Source organism: Podarcis erhardii (genome assembly GCF_964252035.2).
Source record: "Podarcis erhardii genome assembly, chromosome: 8".
Classification (NCBI taxonomy): domain Eukaryota; kingdom Metazoa; phylum Chordata; class Lepidosauria; order Squamata; family Lacertidae; genus Podarcis; species Podarcis erhardii.
In genome coordinates, this window is record NC_138499.1 from 34,210,744 (window position 1) to 34,231,885 (window position 21,142).

Sequence of the window (21,142 nt, forward strand, 5' to 3'; positions counted from 1 at the left end):
TTGTCATACCATAAATATGCATGCCAGCCAAAATTGTTATCGTACCCTTCCAAATCTAAAATATCTGTGTCTTCAAGAAGTAGCCATTGCTTCAGCCAGCAGAAAGCTGCTGCTTCATAATAGAGTCTTAAGTCCGGCAGCGCAAAACCCCCCCTATCTTTTGCGTCAGTTAAAATCTTAAATTTTATTCTGGGTTTTTTGCCCTGCCAGACAAATTTTGATATATCTTTCTGCCACTTCTTGAAACAATCCATCTTATCTATAACTTGCAGTGTCTGGAACAAAAACAACAATCTCGGCAATACATTCATCTTAATAACAGCAATTCGGCCTAACAAGGATAATCTCAATCTAGACCATATGTCAAAATCTTTCTTAACTTCCAACCAACATTTCTCATAATTGTCTTTAAACAAATTCATATTTTTAGATGTTAGATTCACCCCCAGATATTTCACCTTTTTTGTTATCTCCAAACCGGTTTCCCTTTGAAAACTATCTTTTTCCCCCATCGTTAGATTTTTTTCCAATACCTTTGTCTTTTGTTTATTTAATTTAAAGCCAGCCACTTGACCAAATATTTCAATTAATTCTAAAACTCTTTTTGTACTGGCTTCTGGCTGCTGTAAAGTCAAAACTAGATCGTCTGCAAATGCTCTTAGCTTATATTGTTTAGCTCCGAGGTGTATTCCTTCAACCAGCTGGTCCCTTCTAATCATGTTTAGCAACACCTCCAGGACCGATATAAACAATAGAGGGGATATTGGGCAACCCTGTCGTGTCCCTTTTTCTATTGGGATTTCATCCATAACTACACCATTCACAATTAATTTTGCTTTTTGCTCTGAATATATTGCACCTATACCGTTTTCGAAGTTTTGGCCTACCCCCATCCCATGGAGATTCCTCTTCATAAAACTCCAAGAGATATTGTCAAAGGCTTTCTCCGCATCCACAAAAATCAAAACTGCTTTTCTATTTATGTCAGTCTCCAGTAGTTCCAAAATATCTATAATATTCCTTACATTATCTGACATATATCTCCCTGGGAGAAAGCCTGTTTGGTCTTTATGGATCTCCTCTAACAACACTTTTTTAAATCTTTTTGCTAAAATGTCTGCAAAAATTTTATAATCCACATTTAAAAGTGATATAGGGCGGTAGTTCTTAACTTGATGTTTCTCAGTTTCTGTCTTCGGTATAAGTGAGATAAATGCTTCTTTCCACGATTCGGGAGCCTTTTTTCCCTCCAAAATTTGGTTACAAACTTCTTTCAATGGTTGTATTAGCCATTCCTTCATTGCTTTATAATATCTCGCTGTCAGTCCATCTGGCCCTGGTGATTTTCCTAATTGCATATTCTGGATGGCACCCTCAATTTCCTGGTTCGTAATTTTTTCATTTAAACTCCTTTTATTTTTTTCCGAGATCTTTGATAGTCCATATTTTTTAATAAATTCTTCTATCTCTTGTTCATCTTTTGGCCCTTGTGCATACAATTTCTTAAAGAAACTTTGAAAACAATTACTAATTTCATTTGGTTTGTTTATAAATTTTCCCTCTACTTCAAGGGACGTCACGGTGTTCAACTTTTGTCTCTTTTTCAATTGCCATGACAGCAGTTTCCCACATTTGTCAGCTGATTCAAAAGTTTTTTGCCTCATTTGTTTTATTTTCCATTCTATTTCTTGATTCATCAATTCCATATATTGGGTCTGATAGTACTTTATTTCTCTTAAAATCTCCTGGGATTTTGGTTTTGACCTCAGTTTCTTCTCTCCTTCTTTCATCTGTTTCCAAATTTTTTCTTTCTTCTCATTCTGTTGTTTCCTTTTTATCGAATTTTGTTGAATTAGAAAACCACGCATGACAGCCTTACTTGCGTCCCATATTATTCTTCTTTCCAAATCTGTTCCTAGATTTATTTCAAAGTAATCTTTCAGAGTTTTTTGGGCCTTTTTAAGAATTACTTCATCTCTAAAAAGGGTGTCATTCATTCTCCATCTGAAGGTTCCAGCTGTTGTCAATTTCATTTCCATCTTTACTGCATTGTGGTCGGAGCAGGTTTTTGAGCAGATTTCTGTATTTTTAACCCTTGGTGCCAGACTGCTAGAAATCCATATCTGGTCAATTCTGGTCCATGTCATTTTTGCTTCAGAGAAGAAGGTCCCCTCTCTTTCCAGAGGGTTCCTTGTTCTCCAAATGTCAACCAAGTCCATTGTATCAGTCAGTTCAAAAAAAGTCTTTGGTAGTCTCCCATCCTTAGAAATTACTTGTCTTTGAGCTTTGTCCATGTTTGTGGAGACGACTCCATTCATATCGCCCATCATTATAATTTTATAGTCCATAAAATCCGTTAGTGTCTCATGCAACTTCTTGAAGAACTCAGCCTTCCCCTCATTAGGTGCATAAATTCCTACAATCAAAATTTTTTCTCCTTGCATCTGAATTTCTGAACCCCAGAGTTGAATTTCTGAACCCCAGAGTTCTGAACCCCAGAGTTTCTGAACCCCAGAGTTGGTCATGACTGGACCTAATGGTCAGGGTCCCTTTACCTTTACAATTAAAAAAAAAATGTTGAAGGAGGTATTTTCCAATGTGTATGCGTTATTGTGCAACTTAAACCTACATGGTATAAGTTTTCAGAGAAAGTAAATGAAAGTAGTTGGCAGGGAAATTTCTGAACAAGCGGGGGGGCGGGGACCAGTAAGGGACCAGGGACCAGTAAGATTTGCTTGTGTATATATAGAAGACAATAATTATGAATAGATTTATCAGTGGTACATGGAAACACATAGATTGAGTAAAATATGTACTGTAACGGATGATATTATAAATGTTGGAGGTGTAGATCACCAAGGGCATATGTGCAACGTGTTTGGTGGTCATACTCATTGATTAAAATATTTTCATTGATGGTCCATTATGCTATTATTTTCAGATCTTATGACAGTTTTGTTAGGATATTTGGCTGAACCACTCAAGGATAAAAAGTTGATATGGAATTTAATAGTTGCTGCCCACATACTAGTGGCAAATAAGTGGAAGAACAGATTGCCACCAATGATGAAAGGAGGATTACTTATTATTAGTAGAAACAAAATAAAAAAATTCCTTCCAGTAGCACCTTAAAGACCAACTGAGTTAGTTCTAGGTATGAGCTTTCGTGTGCATGCACACTTCTTCAGATACACTGAAGAAGTGTGCATGCACACGAAAGCTCATACCTAGAACTAACTCAGTTGGTCTTTAAGGTGCTACTGGAAGGAATTTTTTTATTTTGTTTTGACCATGGCAGACCAACACGGCTACCTATCTGTAACTTATTATTAGTAGGTTTATTATTTTACATTTGCATACTACCCTCCATCCACAGATCTTGGGGCTGTTCACAAAATACAAGATAACAAAACACAAAACAAGAATAAAAGCAAACCAATAACTTCCTCACCCTCCTCAATTTATGAAAAGCACATATCTAATGTGGTGTAGAAGTTAGAGTGTTGGAGTAGAATGTGGGAGACCTGGAGTCAAGTCTCCATTCAGCCATGAAGGACACTGGGTGACCTTGGCCAGTCAGTCACCCTCAGCCTAACCTACCTCACTGGCTTCTTGTGAGGATAAAATGGGGAGAACTATGTACTCCACCTTGGGCTCCTTGGAGGAAAAGATGGGATATAAATGCAATAAATAAATGGTGAGTATAATAGTTTTCCCACGTTGTAAATTAAAATATTAAAATTTATTGGAATGTTAATATTTGTTTTTATAGATTTGCATGTAGAGAAAGATGCATTATTATTGGCACATGTGCCCATATATTTATGTATATAAATGTCTGAATTTAAATTAAATTAAAAAAGAAAAGAAAAGGACATGTTTCATTCGGGGGGAGGGTTGAGTGTTTGTAAATCACATTGCTGTGGAGAACAGAGTTATTTAAACCCATCTGCCTAGTCCAGTGCCTGACAGGGATGCAAATCGTATCCTGACAGGCATGTCCTCTCTAGAAGGTTGGCCAAGGATGAATGTGACTCTTGGGCCAAAAAAGTTTGCCAGTCCCACCTCCCTCTACTTTTCTTGGTTTGATAGCAAGGAAGCAAGTGGGTATCCGTAGTATTGAACATGGTACATTAAGTACAGTATATCTGGATGTGATAGATGCAGATGAGCAAACTTTTTCTCCCAACCACCTGAAAAACATATTATTTAATTTTCTGCATTCTGCTCTAAGACTAGAGCCCTGACAGCTGGACAATGAGCTGCATGTATAACCATAAATAAAGCAGAGCCAGAAATATTACCACTTACTGAATTTCATTGTGAAAAGTATTGGTCAGAAAAAACAAACATTTGTCATATTCGGCCAGCAGACTATGCAGATTCTGCAGCGAGCTGCATTGTGGCATGCATTTAAATATGATTATTTATTATAATAATCTACCTTTGAGTTCTAGAACAAACCCAACAGGGAAAAATTATCAACAGAATGTTATATATGGGAATACGTGCTGTATCCTGTGTGCTTTTAGCCCAAGGGGGCACACACAGCTGGAAAATACAAAAAAAGTAAAACATACAAAAACAGTGTATACAAAATCAAGACACCTCCAGTGTTTGTGGTGCTCAAAGTGTGCCCTAGATGGGGCTGGAGAGTTCTAGCTTCCTGCAGTGCACCCTACAATAAGTTGTAGCTTCACGGTTTATTATAAAAACTAATGGTAATGTGCTGTGATTGAAGGTGGATTAACACCACATCAAACACCCTTCCACATTCAGTAGGCCCTCAGCTGGTGAACCTTCTGTTTAGGTTTGTGCCCTAGAAGATTAAGCAGAACAGAAATATAACAACAAATCAACGATAAAACAATGGAAGTATAGCATGTAAAAAACAGCATTTAAATACCGGTAAATCAGGGACTAGGAGGTGGGACCACTGTGTTCAATGGGGCTTAATTTCTAGCGAGTTTCAGATTTCAGCACAAATGTTACCAGGAGGCTAATTTTGCTGGCTCTGTGATGGGGAAAATACCTTTTGGGTACTATGTACGTAACAAGATCAAATCCTGCAACAACAGCTTTGTCCGAACTATTATTGGCAAGAATGTTTGTTTATTTGTTTGTTTATTGTTGTTGTTTCAACTAATGTCATAGCAACCACTGAAAAAAAGTACATTCTATACAATATATAGATAGATAGACAGAGACACACACATGATATAAATAGGTTTTTATATTTCATTCCTAATTAAATTTTTACAGTCCACCATGTTATTTTCATTCTCCTCAATTTTGGAGAAGTAACTGCCAATTTTGCAACTTTGTCAAAACCAGACAACAACTGTGTGATTTTCACTTGGTCATCTGCATCAGGTATCTTACAGAACAAATCAAGGATAAACTTAGTTCTCAGTTCAGAATACAGAGAACATAATGGTATAGATCTTCTGCTTAGGTACCACGTATACGACGACACTTTACGCTGCAATTTTCCTATAGCATCCTTCTATATATTGTGATGGCATAATCTGAAAACACAAAGCCAGAAAGGCTTTCCTAAATGAACAGAGTGGTAAATCATATAGATCAGGGGTAGGCAACCTAAGGCCCGTGGGCCAGATGGGCCCATTCGCCTTCTCAGTCCGGCCCACGGACGTGTTTTTACATGAGTAGAATGTGTCCTTTTATTTAAAATGCATCTCTTGGTTATTTGTGGGGCATAGGAATTCGTTCATATTCCCCACCCCCCCAAAAAATATAGTCTGGCCCACCACATGATTTGAGGGACAGTGGACCGACCCACAGCTGAAAAAGGTTGCTGACCCCTGATATAAATAATTCTCAAAACCATGTGTTATTTTAATTAAATGCACTGTGGAAAGAACAATGGTTTCTGGATTGCCTGTTATTGGCAAGAATGGCTACTGCTAATGTTGAAGCATTGTTCAGGGTACTGGTGTCCTTCAAACATAATCAGGTGCATAGGAGCTGATTCATGAGCAGATCCCATTTGGCTGGGGGCAGTGTTTGTACCTGAGGCTAGAATGACTATTGCTGATGTAGCAGCAGCACCCATGCTATTAATTTCCTTTAAACATTGGGGCCACTTATTCAAGAGTATCTTTCACATGCCTGGGGGCAATGTCTATACCTGAACCAGTATGGGATCTGCTCAAAAAACATTGTGTTTCCTTTGTAATTACAATTTTGGTGCACTGCAATCCTAATCTCATTTACCTGGGAGTAAACCCCATTGAATTCAAAATGACTAACTTCTAGAAAGACTTAGAACCGAAGCCTTAATTTAAATGACAATAAAACCTTGGAAAAGTGGTGCTGTGGTAACTTTGGAACAATGACTGCGTATTTAAGGGACCCAAATAATGACTGGAAGGAGGCAAATCTGATATGAAAACAACCTCTATTTCCAATCCTAGGTAGATTTACTACATTTACAATAATTTCCTTAGAACTTCAGTGTACCAAAGCTAAGTACTTTTATCTCCAACTGATTTCAGTATTCAGAAGTTAATTATATGTCTTCAAATAGTTCAGGGTGACATCTGTGTGCTTTTCTTATTTTATGCTCATAACTCTGTTTGATAGGTTTCACTTAAGAGTAATTTGGCCAAGACCACATGGTAAGTTTTGCAGCAGAGCAGAAATACAAATCTAGGTCATCCTGGTCCAAGGTTCAGTGTTCTGTCCACTCTACCACTGGCTCTTACTTCCAAATAATGAATAGGATTTAAATCAAGGATATGAATATATAAGAGAGACTTTGCAGCTTGAACATGGCTGCCTGATTTTACTGCTGTAATTTGCACTTTTCAAATGCACAACTAAAATGCACCATGATTTGCATTGCACTGCAGTGAATTCTGTGATCAAAATTCTAAAATACATATATATAAAAATCCAACCTTTGAATTCTGCTAGTAGTGTGTTTAGGATTTGGACATAAGGATAAAACTGACAGTGACTATTCTAAGAAATATATTTAATATCTTGATTCAGTGCATATTTGAGCTGATATCCTACAACAGGAAACAGTAGAACATCCTGTTTCTGAAAGACCAAAACAATTTTGTAGACTTTTAAAAAGGTAATTTAAATCTATACTTTCTGCTTATACAGAATCAGTTGAAAGAAAGTACTGGGACAAGGATATGGACATAAGGAACATGATGATATTTGAGAATGAAAGGAAATCATTCTACTGAATGCATTTCTTTCTAAATTAAAATATGCCTCACAGTGAAAAAGTTTTTAAAAATCAGCTGGAGAGGAACAGTTCAATGTCTCATGGGCTAACTAGCTTTAAGTGCAAAACTGAAATCCTGATTGTAAAAGTTGCTGCTCGTATATGTACTTTTTCGGGATTATGATTTATGGCTGCTAGTGGACTCCATCCTAAGAACTTATTTGGTCAGGACAGTTGTACCTTGAAAGTCAAACGGAATCCATTCTGGAAGTTTGTTTGACTTCAAAACATTTAAAAACTAAATCGAAGGTCCTGCAGCCAATCGGAAGTTGTGGAAGCCCCGTCAGATGTTCGGCTTCCAAAAATAGTTCTCAAACCAGAACAGTCACTTCCTGGGTTGCAACGTTCAGGAGCCAAAATGTTTGGGAACTAAGCTGTTCAAAAACCAAAGTACAACTGTATATTCAAAGCCCAAACATTTCACTCAGGGATGCAGACAGTCCAGCTGTTTAAATTGGGATTAGGACAAGGAAAAACCCAAGGCAATTCCTTGATTTCTGGAACCATGCAAAATTGCTGTTGCTGTTATGACAAGCCATAAACTTTTACCTTGAAAGCTTTGACCAGAAGAAGGAGGCCTAGGGATTTTTGAATGACAGTTGAAAGCAGTGTAAGTGCCAGCACAACAGTACAAACACTGCCAGAGACCCTTCGGTTTTACCTGTGGAAAACTCTGCTGGCATAGGTGTCCAGCTGGCAGTGCACACCAGCTGTGGGGTTGAAATGGGGTGTTTGGGTGGGGTGTCAGAGGAGGCCACAAATCCACATGGGATCCTAAGCCCCATTTCTCCCAGCTACCACCACTCCCTCAAACAGATTCTAAAAACTACACAAGCCCTGGTGTGTTTAATTTTTTAAAAACCAAAAAGAAGAATGGAAGGCACTTAACGCGAAAAAATAAGAGAAATCTGTTCCAAAATATTTATTGTCATTGTAATTACCATAATGTCAAAATAGAAGTCTCAACACTATTTTTTCCCATTGTTCCAACAACAAATATTGCCTCTGAAGAAGAAAAAGTTTTTTCACACGCATTGGGTGTTTACAACCACAGTGAACTTCAGGGGGCACTTTGAAAACCTACTTTCAATCATTTTGGGGGTAATCAATTTCTTCCCCCCTCCTACCCTGCCCATAGCTAACCAGCAGGTCTTTGGACATGGTAGTTACTCTGCTATAATAATAATAATAATTTATTATTTATACCCTGCCCATCTGGCTGAGTTTCTCCAGCCACTCTGGGTGGCTTCCAATCAAGTGTTAAAAACAATACAGCATTAAATATTTAAAACTTCCCTAAACAGGGCTGCCTTCAGACGTCTCTTAAAGATAAGATAGCTGCTTATTTCCTTCACATCTGAAGGGAGGGCATTCCACAGGGCGGGCGCCACTACCAAGAAGGCCCTCTGTCTGGTTCCCTGTAACCTCACTTCTCGCAATGAGGGAACCGCCAGAAGGCCCTCGGCGCTGGATCTCGGTGTCCGGGCTGAACGATGGGGGTGGAGACGCTCCTTTGGGTATACTGGACCGAGGCCGTTTAGGGCTTTAAAGGTCAGCACCAACACTTTGAATTGTGCTCGGAAACGTACTGGGAGCCAATGTAGGTCTTTCAGGACCGGTGTTATGTGGTGTCAGCAGCCACTCCCAGTCACCAGTCTAGCTGCCACATTCTGGATTAATTGCAGTTTCTGGGTCACCTTCAAAGGTAGCCCCACGTAGAGAGCATTGCAGTAGTCAAAGTGGGAGATAACTAAAGCATGCACCACTCTGGCAAGACAGTCTGCAGGCAGGCAGGGTCTCAGCCTGCTATGGATTATCACCCCCCACACACACACACACAATACAGTGTTAGGGTTTTCTTTTTTTGCTGCCTTTCCAAAAAATGCTCAAGATGATGTACAAGAAATACCTGCAATACCTGTAATAATGTATTTAAAAAATAACTCAGGTAAATGCTATGGCTAGGATCCAAAGAACTGGCCAGTTTGTACCCAAAGACTTTGAACCTGTGTTTCTTGAAAAGCACTGCAACCACCCCCTCAGCTCTGCATGGTGAACTGCCTTTGAAACTGAGAGGAATTTCAAAAGGAGATTGTAAAATGGGAGGGTGTGTGCATGCATTTCAAAACAACCTGAATTAAGCAAGCCCTTGAGTGCATCCAAGTAGCTATGTGAATCCCATTTTATAAGTAGTGTAACATCTGTCTACACACTATACATTTTAAATATTTTAAATCACATTCCCTACTCCAAAATAATCATCATCATTACCATCCTGGAAATGGTAGTTTGTTAAGGGTGCTGGGAATGGTAGCTCTGAGAAGGCTAAACAAGGGTTCCCAGGGTTCTTGAGTAGGAGAATGTGCATTAAAGGCCTGATAGTTTTTTTCCTGGTCTTCAGGTGATAATGCTTATGAAGCCAAAATGGCCAAATTCACACAGAAGTATTGGCAGCCTTAGTGACCCCCCCTTTTTTTTGCAGAAGTACAGAAGATATTTAGGAAGCACAAGCAGGGGACGCCCCACTGAACAGCCAAAGAAGAACTGAGCATGTCAGTGGTCATTAAATGCTGGCTGACGGGTCCACAGTAGCAGGGGAAATGTTTCGGACCTACTGGCTTAGTGTGTTTTCTGAACCAGGGTGCATGGCTAAAATCTCAACTCAGAAAGCATGAGCTGTATCCAAGAACAAACCTTCACTTCTGTCAGGGCTGGCCTGCCCATGAGGCAGAACTTGGGGGGCGGGATCCTGTGCGAAGGTGCCCCGCTCCTGCCACCACTGCTGGCAGTCATGTGACAATGGCTTCTGGCAAGATCTCATGAGAGTTCCACATGATTTGGCCGGAAGCCGCCACTGTGCAACCCCAGTAAGCAATGCTTGGGCATGTTTGTATGGTCTTGCAAACCAGGCCAATGACTTCCAGTCCATACTGGTGGCCCATTTAAACCTATTCACTTGCATGTATATTGAATACATTTTTTTAAAATTGCATGCCAGATATCTGGGGATTCCAGAAGTGAAAAGCCTTACCTTTTACTTCAGAGGAGGACTAGTGAGTTCCCTAGTTCTCAGAGTGGAGTTCAGCTACTCAGCTCATCGTGACCTTCCCAGACAGCCATAGACCCAACAAATCATTTCCTACCGCCTTTATATCAGCTACCATGGCCCTGCTGTGACTTCCCTCCAAGAAGCAGAAACCTCTTTTTGCTTCCGCATTCAGGTTTGCCTTTGGGAGTGAAGTCCCAGGTTTCCCTAAGTTCCGCTTCTCGTCTGTATAAAGTTCATTTTGTTCTTGGCTTTTCTTCCATCGAGAAAGAAGAGGTTTCCAAGCACCTGCTATGCTTCTGTCTTCTCTTTCCTTCCCACTCTTTGTTCAGCCACAGACAGTGTGAGTGTGTTGGGCGGCCAGTCACCATGGCACATCACTTTGGGCCTGACCATGCACACTTCCAGTTGGGCTGATGCAGTGTTAACCAACTGCTTCACACATGACGTAAAACCCAAGAGCAGGGACTCCTGCATTTGATATGAACTCTCATTTTCATCCCCCATTAGCCACAGGCTCAGGTAACACATGCACACTAAGGATACCCTGTAATATTTTGTTCCTTCCTTCTAATAGCAAACTCAGGTGGAGAATGTGGATCGGAACTGTAATGAATACAAGGCCATTGAGAAACAAGAGGGAAGTATCTGAATGCTAGGGCTGTGTGTGTGTGTCCCGTGTGCATGTATGTATCTCCAGTGCAGGAAACCTCCTCATAACAGCCCAGTGAAAACAGAGCATGCTCAGTAGCCAGGATGCAGAGTTATAGAAAAGGAAAACAGAATGGAGGGAGGAGTGAAATGCCCCCTTGTAGGAAATGGCTGTTGGGATACTGCCAGGGAGACATCAGCCATCAAGGCCCCACGTCGATTCCGGACGATCCATCGATCTCCCGTAGACATGCAGTATCATTCAATTAGCGACACGAGCTCCAGAAATAGCTTGCCACATTCCAGAGCTGGTGCACGCTCTATCAGCAGAATTCGCACAGCGAAAGATGCACGCAGGAGAGCATTATTTACAACTTTATTCAGCGTTGGTCAGAACAAAGAAAACATGACTGCCTGCTTCAATGTCTCAGGCACAGAGAGAAAACGAAAGCAAAGGCACAACAGAAACATCCTGTGAACAGGAAATACGCAGGCTGTGACACAAACATCCTGCTCCCTTTTAAGGTGGAACGGAAATATCCTAACAATGGCCTGCTGGAACTCTGAAGCAAAGCATTTCTTGTAGAGAGGAAAATACATTGCAGCATTGCGTTTTAGCTCAGGTTTGTAAAAACATACTACCCAGTTTAAAGCAATATTGGCTCACTAAGAACCTGTGAATACGGTACTTGATTGGGAGTAGGTCCAGTTGAACTAAGTGGGACTTCCATACAAAGAAATGAAATATGGTAGAAATCCAGGCAGGAAGTCTAAAAATGTTTGTGCTGTATTTTAAATTGTTGTGACCCACCCCAAATATCGATTGTGATGAGGGGTACCATTATCAATCCCGTAAACACACACTTGCATATATTTATGAAATAAGGTTATTACTTTATATTGCTAAGTCAACAAATGGCATGGTAGACCCCAAATGCCCCATAAACTATTATTAATGTTAACCATAGGTAAGAGAGCACAGTTAAAGCTGAGGCGTTTGGCAGATGATCATTTAAGCCAGAGGCGAGGAACCCCTACCAAGTGGAGCCACAGCTGCCAATGTACTTTTAGGAACCTTGAACTGTGACCCCAATTGTACATCAACAAGGGAGGTTTGCAATTTGGTGGTGAAAGCAAGCAAGCTGGGAATGGCTCTGCTACAGTAATTTCAAGCATCTTGGATTTTTCAAGCTGGGTTAGAAATGAAAAATGGGTCCTCTGGCCTCACAATCATGTAAGGTGATTGAGAGGTGAGCAGACCCCACCCTAAAAATGGCCTCTTGAGGGTATGGGGACCCAGGATCCAGCCCACTGATCAGATCCACTTCCTCAAATCTGTGCTAAACCATGGTTCAATAAACATGGTTGAGAGTTATGTGTGTACTGGGCCAATGGCAGTTACAGAATTTATTCAGCCCCTCCACACGAGAAATTTAATATAGTGACACCCTGTGAATGTTAACTTTCTCTAGGAAGTTTGTTTATAGAAGAAAACACATTCCAATAACTTCCGGGGGGGGGGGGGTTTAGCTGAGTTAGCCTGTTAACAGAGAGTATTACAGCATCTAAAAGATTATCAGCTTTCTAATTGCATTAACTTTCATGGACTACAGTCTACTTCATCAGATGCATGACATGTTAACTGGTAAGCAAATGACATATGTGATGTGACAGAAATCCATTGCCCCAGTTCTATCTACAATTAATAGCACACAAACCTCTTGATTAATTCTAATTTAGTAGTTTCATGTTGCAGTCCCCTTTTGAAGTTTTATGGTATTATAGTTAATCAAGAGAGTCAGTGCTATGACTTCTGGACTGAATCAGGGCAACTGATTTTTATCACACTGCATTTATTAATTTTCTTACCAATGCAATGATGTTTGTGTTATCAGCTACAACTGTCTTGTGAATTTCTGCTTTTAATTATGTAACTTTCATGATCTCTGTACTTTCGACATTTTATTTCCCTCTGACCTCACTGTTTACAAACATATCCACCCACATGTATATAGATACCTGTAAATTAGGAGAGCACTTCATGCATCTGATGAAATCACACAATACTTTTGAAGCACATTGCTTTCCCCTAAATTATCCTGGAAACTGTAGTTTGTTAAGGCTGCTGGGAGTTGTAGTTACATGAGGGGTAAACTACAATTCCCTGGCTTCTTTGTAGGAAGTGATACACTTTAAATATATGGTGTGGATGCTGTAATGTAATGTATTTATTAGTCTTTAAGGTGCTACAATACTGTTTTTATGTTTTAATAAGTTGCTATTGTTTATTGTTCAGTATTCTCTGTGTTAACTTATTACACGCTATAACAAAAGTGAATGAATTAATTCCAGTTAGCTGACGTTATCAGTGGTCTTCTCCAGATGCCTCTGCCAGTTGAAGTTATGTGCCAAATGGGGAGGTGATGTTTTCACCATTGACTTCCTGCCTGTGGAGCTCTTTTCAGAGAGGCGCACCTGGCATCTGCTTTGGGCTAATAAGCAAAAGCTTTCTTGTTCTTCCACACTGTTAAAGTTCTGAGTTTTAAACTATTTCATTGTCAGTTTTCCATTGTGGTTTCATTTTGTTGTATTGATTTCAGAGTTGCAGAGTGATTATATATATGTATTTAAGCAAACAAATCCCTTCTGTTCACTTTTTATAGCTGTATTGCTGCACTTACATTGTTTCTGTACTGTACTTAGTGTTAATAAACTCATGTAACTAATTTAGTTTACATGAACTGCAGAGCAATGCAAAAAGTGTTGTCTTCAAAAACAAACAAACTGTAAAGTAATACACAGGTTTAAATGATCATGCACAACACTTCTAAACAGACGATAGCCCATTACAAAAGGTGAGCAACTTGATTACCTACCACAATGTGATTGCTTTTATAGATACAAAAAAATAATACCAAGAGCAGAGAATGGCCTCCACAATCCTAGGCTCCCTAAACCTCCTGATAGTTGTGTGTGTGTGTGTTTTACTAAGTTCAGCTGTTTATATTGCCTTTCTGCTGCAGCACATGACATATTGTTTACCAATGTACACATTCCTTTACAACCAATCAGACTGAGGGCACACCACCATATCAAGGGAGTAAACAGAAAATCTTGGGCCAAAAGTGTCAAGAAGAACTTAAAATTACAAGAGACCATATAGGGGATTTGAGCAGACAAGGACCTGCAGACTTTGCATGTCATTACATGAGCCTTGTAAACATTGTAGGAACACCCAGAACTTAAAAGAGGTGTGTAAGAGGCCAGGCTAAAAAGCAAAGGCCAGTGTTCAAAGCCATCATTGTTGTCTGTACTGTACTCGAAAATGAACAGAGATTTATTCTGAGACGTTTAATATATGACTTTTCAGGTCTGCATAACTGGGCATTTTACTCTGAGTTTTTACAGATTTGTATGATGTTCCCCTTGTTCTATAGCTGCCAAAGCATTCCATCGTCAGACCTACATTAATACTACTACTACACTACTACTACTACTACTACTATTAATAATCGCCAGCGTAGGTGGCGCACGGATGCTTCCTCGCTTCCTTTCTTTTGGACAACAAAAGAAAAGAAATGAGATTCGAGCGATTCCTTCTCCCTCTCTGTTAATGGCACAATGGCAACATTTCCAAATCCTGCGCTGGGTTAGCAAGGCTGCTTCCCCCAGCCGCCACCCCACCCCCTTGCAAGCTGACGCTCGGCCGAGCTCATTTGTCTTCGGCAGCCTCGCAGGCGGCGAAGGAAGTTTCCTCTCCGCTCCCGCACACCGGTAGTAAGCCGTGGGGCGGGTGCGTGCCGTGCTGTGTGCGCGCCCTGCCTCCCTGCCGAGCGAAAGGACTCGCCTCCGAGGCCACTTTTGCGCCTGGTGAAGGCAAGGGAGTGGCGGCGGCGGCGGCCCTGCTCTCCCTCTCCGTCTCCTCGGCCCTCCCAGCCCCTCCTCTCTCTGGGTAGCTTTGCGGAGAGGAGGAGGAGGAGAGTGAGCTGTGGGAGGGTCCCCATTGAAATAAACAAGCAGCCAGTGATTAAAACGGGAACATGGCGGCCGCGGAAGACTCTGCAGCTCCAGCTTCCTCTTACAAAGCGAAGGTCAGCGCTGGCAGCAGCCTGGGCGACGGCAGCCGGAGACATTGCTGACCTCGGTAAGGGAAGGCACCCTCGCGCCCCTCGCCGCGGGGTCCCTTTCGCGGCGGGATAGGCTGGGGAAGGGGCTGGCCGAGGGGGTCCCTCCCCGGTTGTGTGCGTTGTATAATAACCCTGGTTGTGTGGCGCGCTGCTGGGGATGGCTGCTTAGTGTCTGGAGCCGCTGCCTTGAGAACTTCGGGGGCGAGGGAGGAAAAAAAGGGGGGTGTCCGCGAGACTTTTCTTGCCCCCCCATCATCCCCCCTCCCCGCAAAAAAAGAAGGCAAGTTGTGGAGGTTTTATTCTCTCCCGAGACGAAAAGCGAGAGAGGTGTCAGCCTGGGTGTCTGGTGTTCTTTTATGAGTGGCGGCGGCGGCGGGTGTGTGGCTACACCTCCAGTTTTCTGTCGCACCCCGAAATCTGCATGGAGATGAAAGTAAAAAAAAGGGGGGTAGTAATACATGGGAAGTTGGGGGTTTTTACCCACATCCCCCGACCCCCCCCCCGATTTCTTGTGAAGGAAAGGGGGCGCCTTGGTTAAATGGGTGGGAGAGGAGCAGAGCTGGCTGAAGGGGAAAGCGGGGTGCTCGCAGCGAAGTGGAAGGGGGTGTTAGTGGAGAAGGCGGACTTGCTTCCCCCTCCTCTCTCCTCGGCATGGAGGAGGGTCGTTCCTCGATAGAAAGGACTGAAGGGATGGCAGCTGCGTGGCTGACAATGGGGGGTGGCGGGGGGGGGAGAGACGGGAGAGGGATTGTCTCTCTCTCCTTTTCTCCAGGCGAGAATGCCGTGTGGCTGCTTCTTCGGAGCGGGGGCAGAACCGTGTGGCAAGACCCCAGTCGTTTTTTTTCTGTGGAGAAAAACGATTGCTCCGACCGAGGGAAGAGAGCGAGTTGCGCGGAGCGCCTGCCTGACAATCGCCTCGGAAGGAATCGAGATTTGGGGTGGGTGGAGTGACGGGACGGCGGTGTCGCCTCCTCTCTCTCCCTCCTCCGCGGCCGCTAGCGACGGGCTTTTAACTTCTCCCAACTTTTGTGTGCGCGCGCGGCCCTCGAAGTCCCCCCTTCCCGGGGGACCCAACTAGGCCCTGCCTGCCCGCCCGCCCGCCCGCCGCTGGGTGAGAGCGCAGCCTCGGGAGCCGCATTGCCGCTGCCGTGCGCCTGGCTGGCGGGGGGGAGGGGACCCTGGCGGCGGCGGCGGCGGCCCCAGCGGCGCCTTGGTGCTCGTGCGGGACTCGCTGGGCTGGTGCCGGCCTCTCAGGGCGGAGGCCTAGTCGCGGGCTTCTGGGTGTTGCTACGCGCCTCAGTCCCCGGGGACCCAGCATCGCAGCCTGACGCCGCCGAGTGTGTGGCTATGAAGGGGAGGGTGGCGGTGGTGGGGCGACGGGCCTCTCCCCCTTCCTTTCTGCCAGGGACTCTTGTTGTTGATTGTGGGGCTGGGAGAGAGGCGCGCATTTCTGCTTCTCCCCCTCCCGCTTTGTACATGGAGAATGGCCTTGTCCTCCTCCCTCCCCCTTCCGCCGTGTAGCGCGGAGGGGGTGCGTCTAATCCCCTCTCCACCTGCTCCCTGAGCTGCTACCCTTGTGTAAGGGGAGGCTGCGAGTGTGTATCCGACGCAGGCAGCATGCTCTTATTTCTCCCCCCACATGTCTTCTCCGCCTTCCCCGAGAATCCTGCCCCAGCTTTTTAACTGGCGAGGTTCAGTCTGGCGATGCCAGAGATTTCATCTTTTGCACAGTGATGGCGTTTTCTTTTCTTTTCTTAGGAGCAGAAGCTCTTGTAGTCGTGGCTCCTGCCCACAACAGTACTGTTGCAAAGGTATCCAGGGTTATTGGTTGTCTTGGCAACTTTGACTTTTCTTCCCGTGTCATCTGTGTTTTCTTCTGCACCATACTTGATATGTTCTGTAATCAACCTGGCGCTCATTCGGAGCTGATACTGATGTATGAAATATGCATGAAATGTGTGTGCAAGGTGGCAAGAAAAATAAAAGGAAATGTACCTGGCTTCTTTGCCTGTTAATCACATATCCTTTCCATGAGAAATGTTTTGATACCTAGAGTCTTGGGAAACACACTGGTTTCTCTGCTGTCCACTTCGGAGATGTTCCTTTTGGACATGCCTTTTTCATACAGAACTGCTGGGTTGTGAACTGTCCTGTGATCTTTGGATGAAGGACAGTTTAAAAATTTAATAATAATAAAAAAGACCCTTCAGACATATCTACACCATAGACAAACCAATTTGTTAATAGCCATTTCTCAAATTTTAACACTCAAATTACAGTTCCTTTGTAGGATTATGGGTTGTATCTAGTGCTACTCAATATACAGTCATACCTCAGGATAAATAAACTTCAGGATAAGTATTTTTGGGTTGCACTCTGCGGCGACCCGGAAGTAACGGAGCGTGTTACTTCCAGGTTTCGCCACTCGCGCATGCACAGACGGTCAAAATGACATGCGCGGAAGCGGTAAAACACAGCATGTGCAGACATGCTGTCGTGTCTTAGGGTCTGTTCAGGACGCGAACGGGGCTCCGGAATGGATCCCGTTCACATCCCGGGGTACCACTGTAAGCTCATTGAAGTTAGTGGGCATGATTAAGTTGCATTATTTAATTTCATTTGTTCTACTCTTAGTAGGACTAACATTGCAATATAATTACATAATATAGATCTTATAATTTTGGTTTAGCTGCATTTAGATTTTCAAATAAAAGGAAGGATATATAGGTTAAATAAGTATGGTTTTAGACACTCATTTATAATTTCAGTAGGATAAAACTATTCATGGTCCTCTTACTGAATATGTTGGACCTCAGATTTGGTCAGTGGTAAAATCCCATATAGCATATGAGACTATTGATAAATTAGTAGAAGAGAATAATCACTTCTTGTATCTTATGCAATGTTTTTTTAACACAGTTGCAGAATTCATAATAGAAAAATTGAGAAAATATCACTCAATAGAAACTTAATCAGGTGGCGATATTCTTGTTCAACTTGTTTTAAATGTAGTTGTATTGATTATAGTGAGTATCACTATACTGAATTCAGCTTATCCCTTACCAGCTGTGTCTTTGTAGATAAAGGCTGCAGTCCTAAGTCTACTTACATGGGAGTCACATTGAATTCAACAGGGCTTCTTAGTACCACTGTTATACTGCAATGCTATGAACTTTTATCAGGAAGTAAATTTCACTGAAATTCGAGGGACTTCTGAGTTAACATACATGGATTGAAGTCAAAGGCAAGGATAGATTTCCCTTTGCCCAGTTGAGGAGCCTTCAACAGATTATTGACCTTGTTGGGTGGGTGATTGTAGGTAAGATGCTTGTGTATTAGCTACATGGCTCTATTATTTTCAAAAGAGACATGTATAAATCAGCTGAATTATAATTTATAAGGAAGTTAGGTTTTGTTCATTTGGGCCTGAATAGAGACAATGGATTTTTGTCCCTCTGATGTTAATTTACATAGTAATACTAAGATGGCAGTGTTATCAGAGATTGCTACATTTGTGAAGTCATTGTTCTTGTTTTAAATAAGTTTCAGCTCTAATTGAATTATCACAGACTTTTTGTTACCATAATGCCACCTTTTACCATTTTTCTTCCACGGAGTCCCTGCAAATATTACCTGCCAAAGGAAGGTACTACATACATCTCATGAAATGGATTCTGTTACTTCTGTTAGAATAATTTGTTAGTGTTTAAGGTGCCTCAAAACTCTTTGTTGGGTTTACTAGCCCCTTATGTACTCTTTGCTTTCAAAGGTAGTGCTCTATATAACAAATCAGAATGTTTCAGGCACAGATCATAAATCACAGAATTTCAGAATCATAAATATTTTTGTAATTCTTTAAAAATTCTATTATGTTCCCCTCTGTATACTGTATTTAAGAGATTAGATACATGAGTGGTTATCTTTTTCTGCTTTGAATTTTCTGCTTCTATTAATATATTTTAGAACTTACTGTAATCATTACTCAATCATTTTAAATTTTGAATAGTTAAGAGACCTAATGCTTGAAAGCATGGTGAGCTACTCATGCTTTTTGTGGTGGGATAATGATAGGTGCAACATGTTTGGCTGGAAAGAATTTGTTAAAGGCAGTATCTCTGACAAGTTTACTAAATTGAATTTATACAATAAATTTAAAGTGGGTTCATCTTGAACACTGTTTAAAGGTTTGAGATTTTTTTGTTAGATTTAAACTGCCCCAGTTGGCTTTCACAGCATTTCACTTCAAAATGATAGTAAGCACACCCATCTGTAAAAAAAGAAAAGAAAAAAAAAGTACAGGTTGCTCCATAGAAATAGCAAAGTTCTTTAGAAAGACAGCTGCTACTTACAATGCCCACAGTCTTCTGCTCTCTGTCCTTTTCTTGATGATGTCACTGACATGTTGGCATAAGCTGACGTTCTATGCAAAAATGAAACTCAGGCAGGGAGGCTACATAACTCAGATTTTTAAAAACTGAGCTGTGAAGATCCCGCAAGGAAAGTTGAAAAGTTCTGACTAAATTTCTAAATAATAGTTTGTGTACTGAATAAATTGGTGTGAGATTGTACTTGTGAATTTTATTTCATATAGTATTTAAGACAACTTAGCATAACAAAAATCCTAAAATATAATTGTGTATGTAACAAGTTCTTTCTTTTCATTTCATTGTTTTTGCTTATTTTAAAGGAAAGCACTAGTAATAGTAATAAACTGATTTCATGGTGTGTGTATGACCTGTAGCAAATCCAGATTTTAATCTTCAAAGACACATTTACTACTTCCCGGGTATTAAACGGGGAAAACAAAGAACATTTTTGTTCTGTATGTGCATGCGTTGCATATGTGTGTTCATACGTTATTAAAAACTACCCTGATCTGATCCACACCATGCATTTTAATTACACATTGTTGCAATTACACAACACACTGCTTAAAAGGCAGCACACTACCGCACCTTTCTTTATTCATTCCATGAAAAATGCTGTTTGATGATATTGGATAGTAGCAAGTTCTATAATGTGAGAGGGAATGTGGTGGGGGTGGGCAAGGACCTCTTGTACATATGCAGATATGCAGAAAGATGCGCATTGTCAGCTGTGGCTCTATTGTGTGGTTTCTGATGGGCATGGAGCTCTCTTTCCTCCTGGGGATTTTGATCTGACAGAGGAGTTCTTTGACTTTAAGATGCAAGGACAATGAAGCTTAAAGTAGCAAGCTAGTAAGGGGGTGTGTGCTGTGTTGATTCTTCTAAAACAACATTGCTCCTTCAGTGAGGTAATGCAAGTGACGTTCTTAGTAGTATCATATCCTGACTATGTGGGAAATAGGCTGTCAATTTGTTTCACATTTTCAAAAACAAAATAAGATTAGTATTTATTTACTGAAAATACAAACCTGCAGGCATTGTTTAGTGCAGTGCTTGTTTTCTATTTAAAAAAATCTTTGAATGTGACCTGGAAAGTTTTAGTACATAAACACTTAGGACTTACGGTAATATGAACTTTGCTGTAGAGATGCACTTGCATACAGCTTGGTTTTTGCTCTGCTCCTTTCTGGATAACTTCGGTCCCCTAAAATAATTTTGCAAAAGCTGCTCTTGAAGGCAACAATGTAATGTTACATATAATTAAATCTAGTGAGTATAAACAAAGTACTAACTGGACCCTCAGATCATCTTCAGCAGTCTTTCTGTAGATGCTGTTGCCAAATAAGGCTGAGGCAGGTGGCTTCTAACGAGAGGGCCTTTTCCATGGTGGTTCCTCATTGTGGAATGCCCCCACCATAGAGGAGCTGCCCAAAGAGGTCCAATACTACATTGTGGTCTTTTCAGCAACATTTGATTTTCAGTTGATTGCCTTTAATGGTTTAGACTGCTTTTTCATTGTGGCTTGTTTTATTCTGATTTTTTTCTGATTTTTGAACTCACTTTTATGTTCGTATTGCATTTTTACACCTTATGAGGGTTTTTAAAAAATTGCACACTGCCTAGATAATTTTCTGTTAATGGGTGATATAAAGAGGCTATGAACAAAATAAAAACACAGAACAAAGCC

The 21,142-nt window shown here is 41.5% G+C and overlaps 1 protein-coding gene across 10 annotated transcripts in view; it reads left to right on the top strand.

The window, feature by feature from the left end:
* The first annotated feature begins 14,714 nt into the window (after nt 1–14,714).
* NCOA2 (nuclear receptor coactivator 2) overlaps nt 14,715–21,142 on the top strand; it is a 130,232-nt gene continuing 123,804 nt past the window's right edge. For 4 of the 10 annotated variants that reach the window (XM_081873977.1, XM_081873975.1, XM_081873982.1 and 1 more), the window contains exon 1: nt 14,715–15,105. The gene's annotated coding sequence lies outside the window, so the exon portion shown is untranslated. Of the gene's footprint in view, nt 15,106–16,264; nt 16,900–20,244; nt 20,364–21,142 lie in introns of those variants that run through there. The other 6 variants (XM_081873981.1, XM_081873983.1, XM_081873976.1 and 3 more) reach the window with 6 other exon arrangements.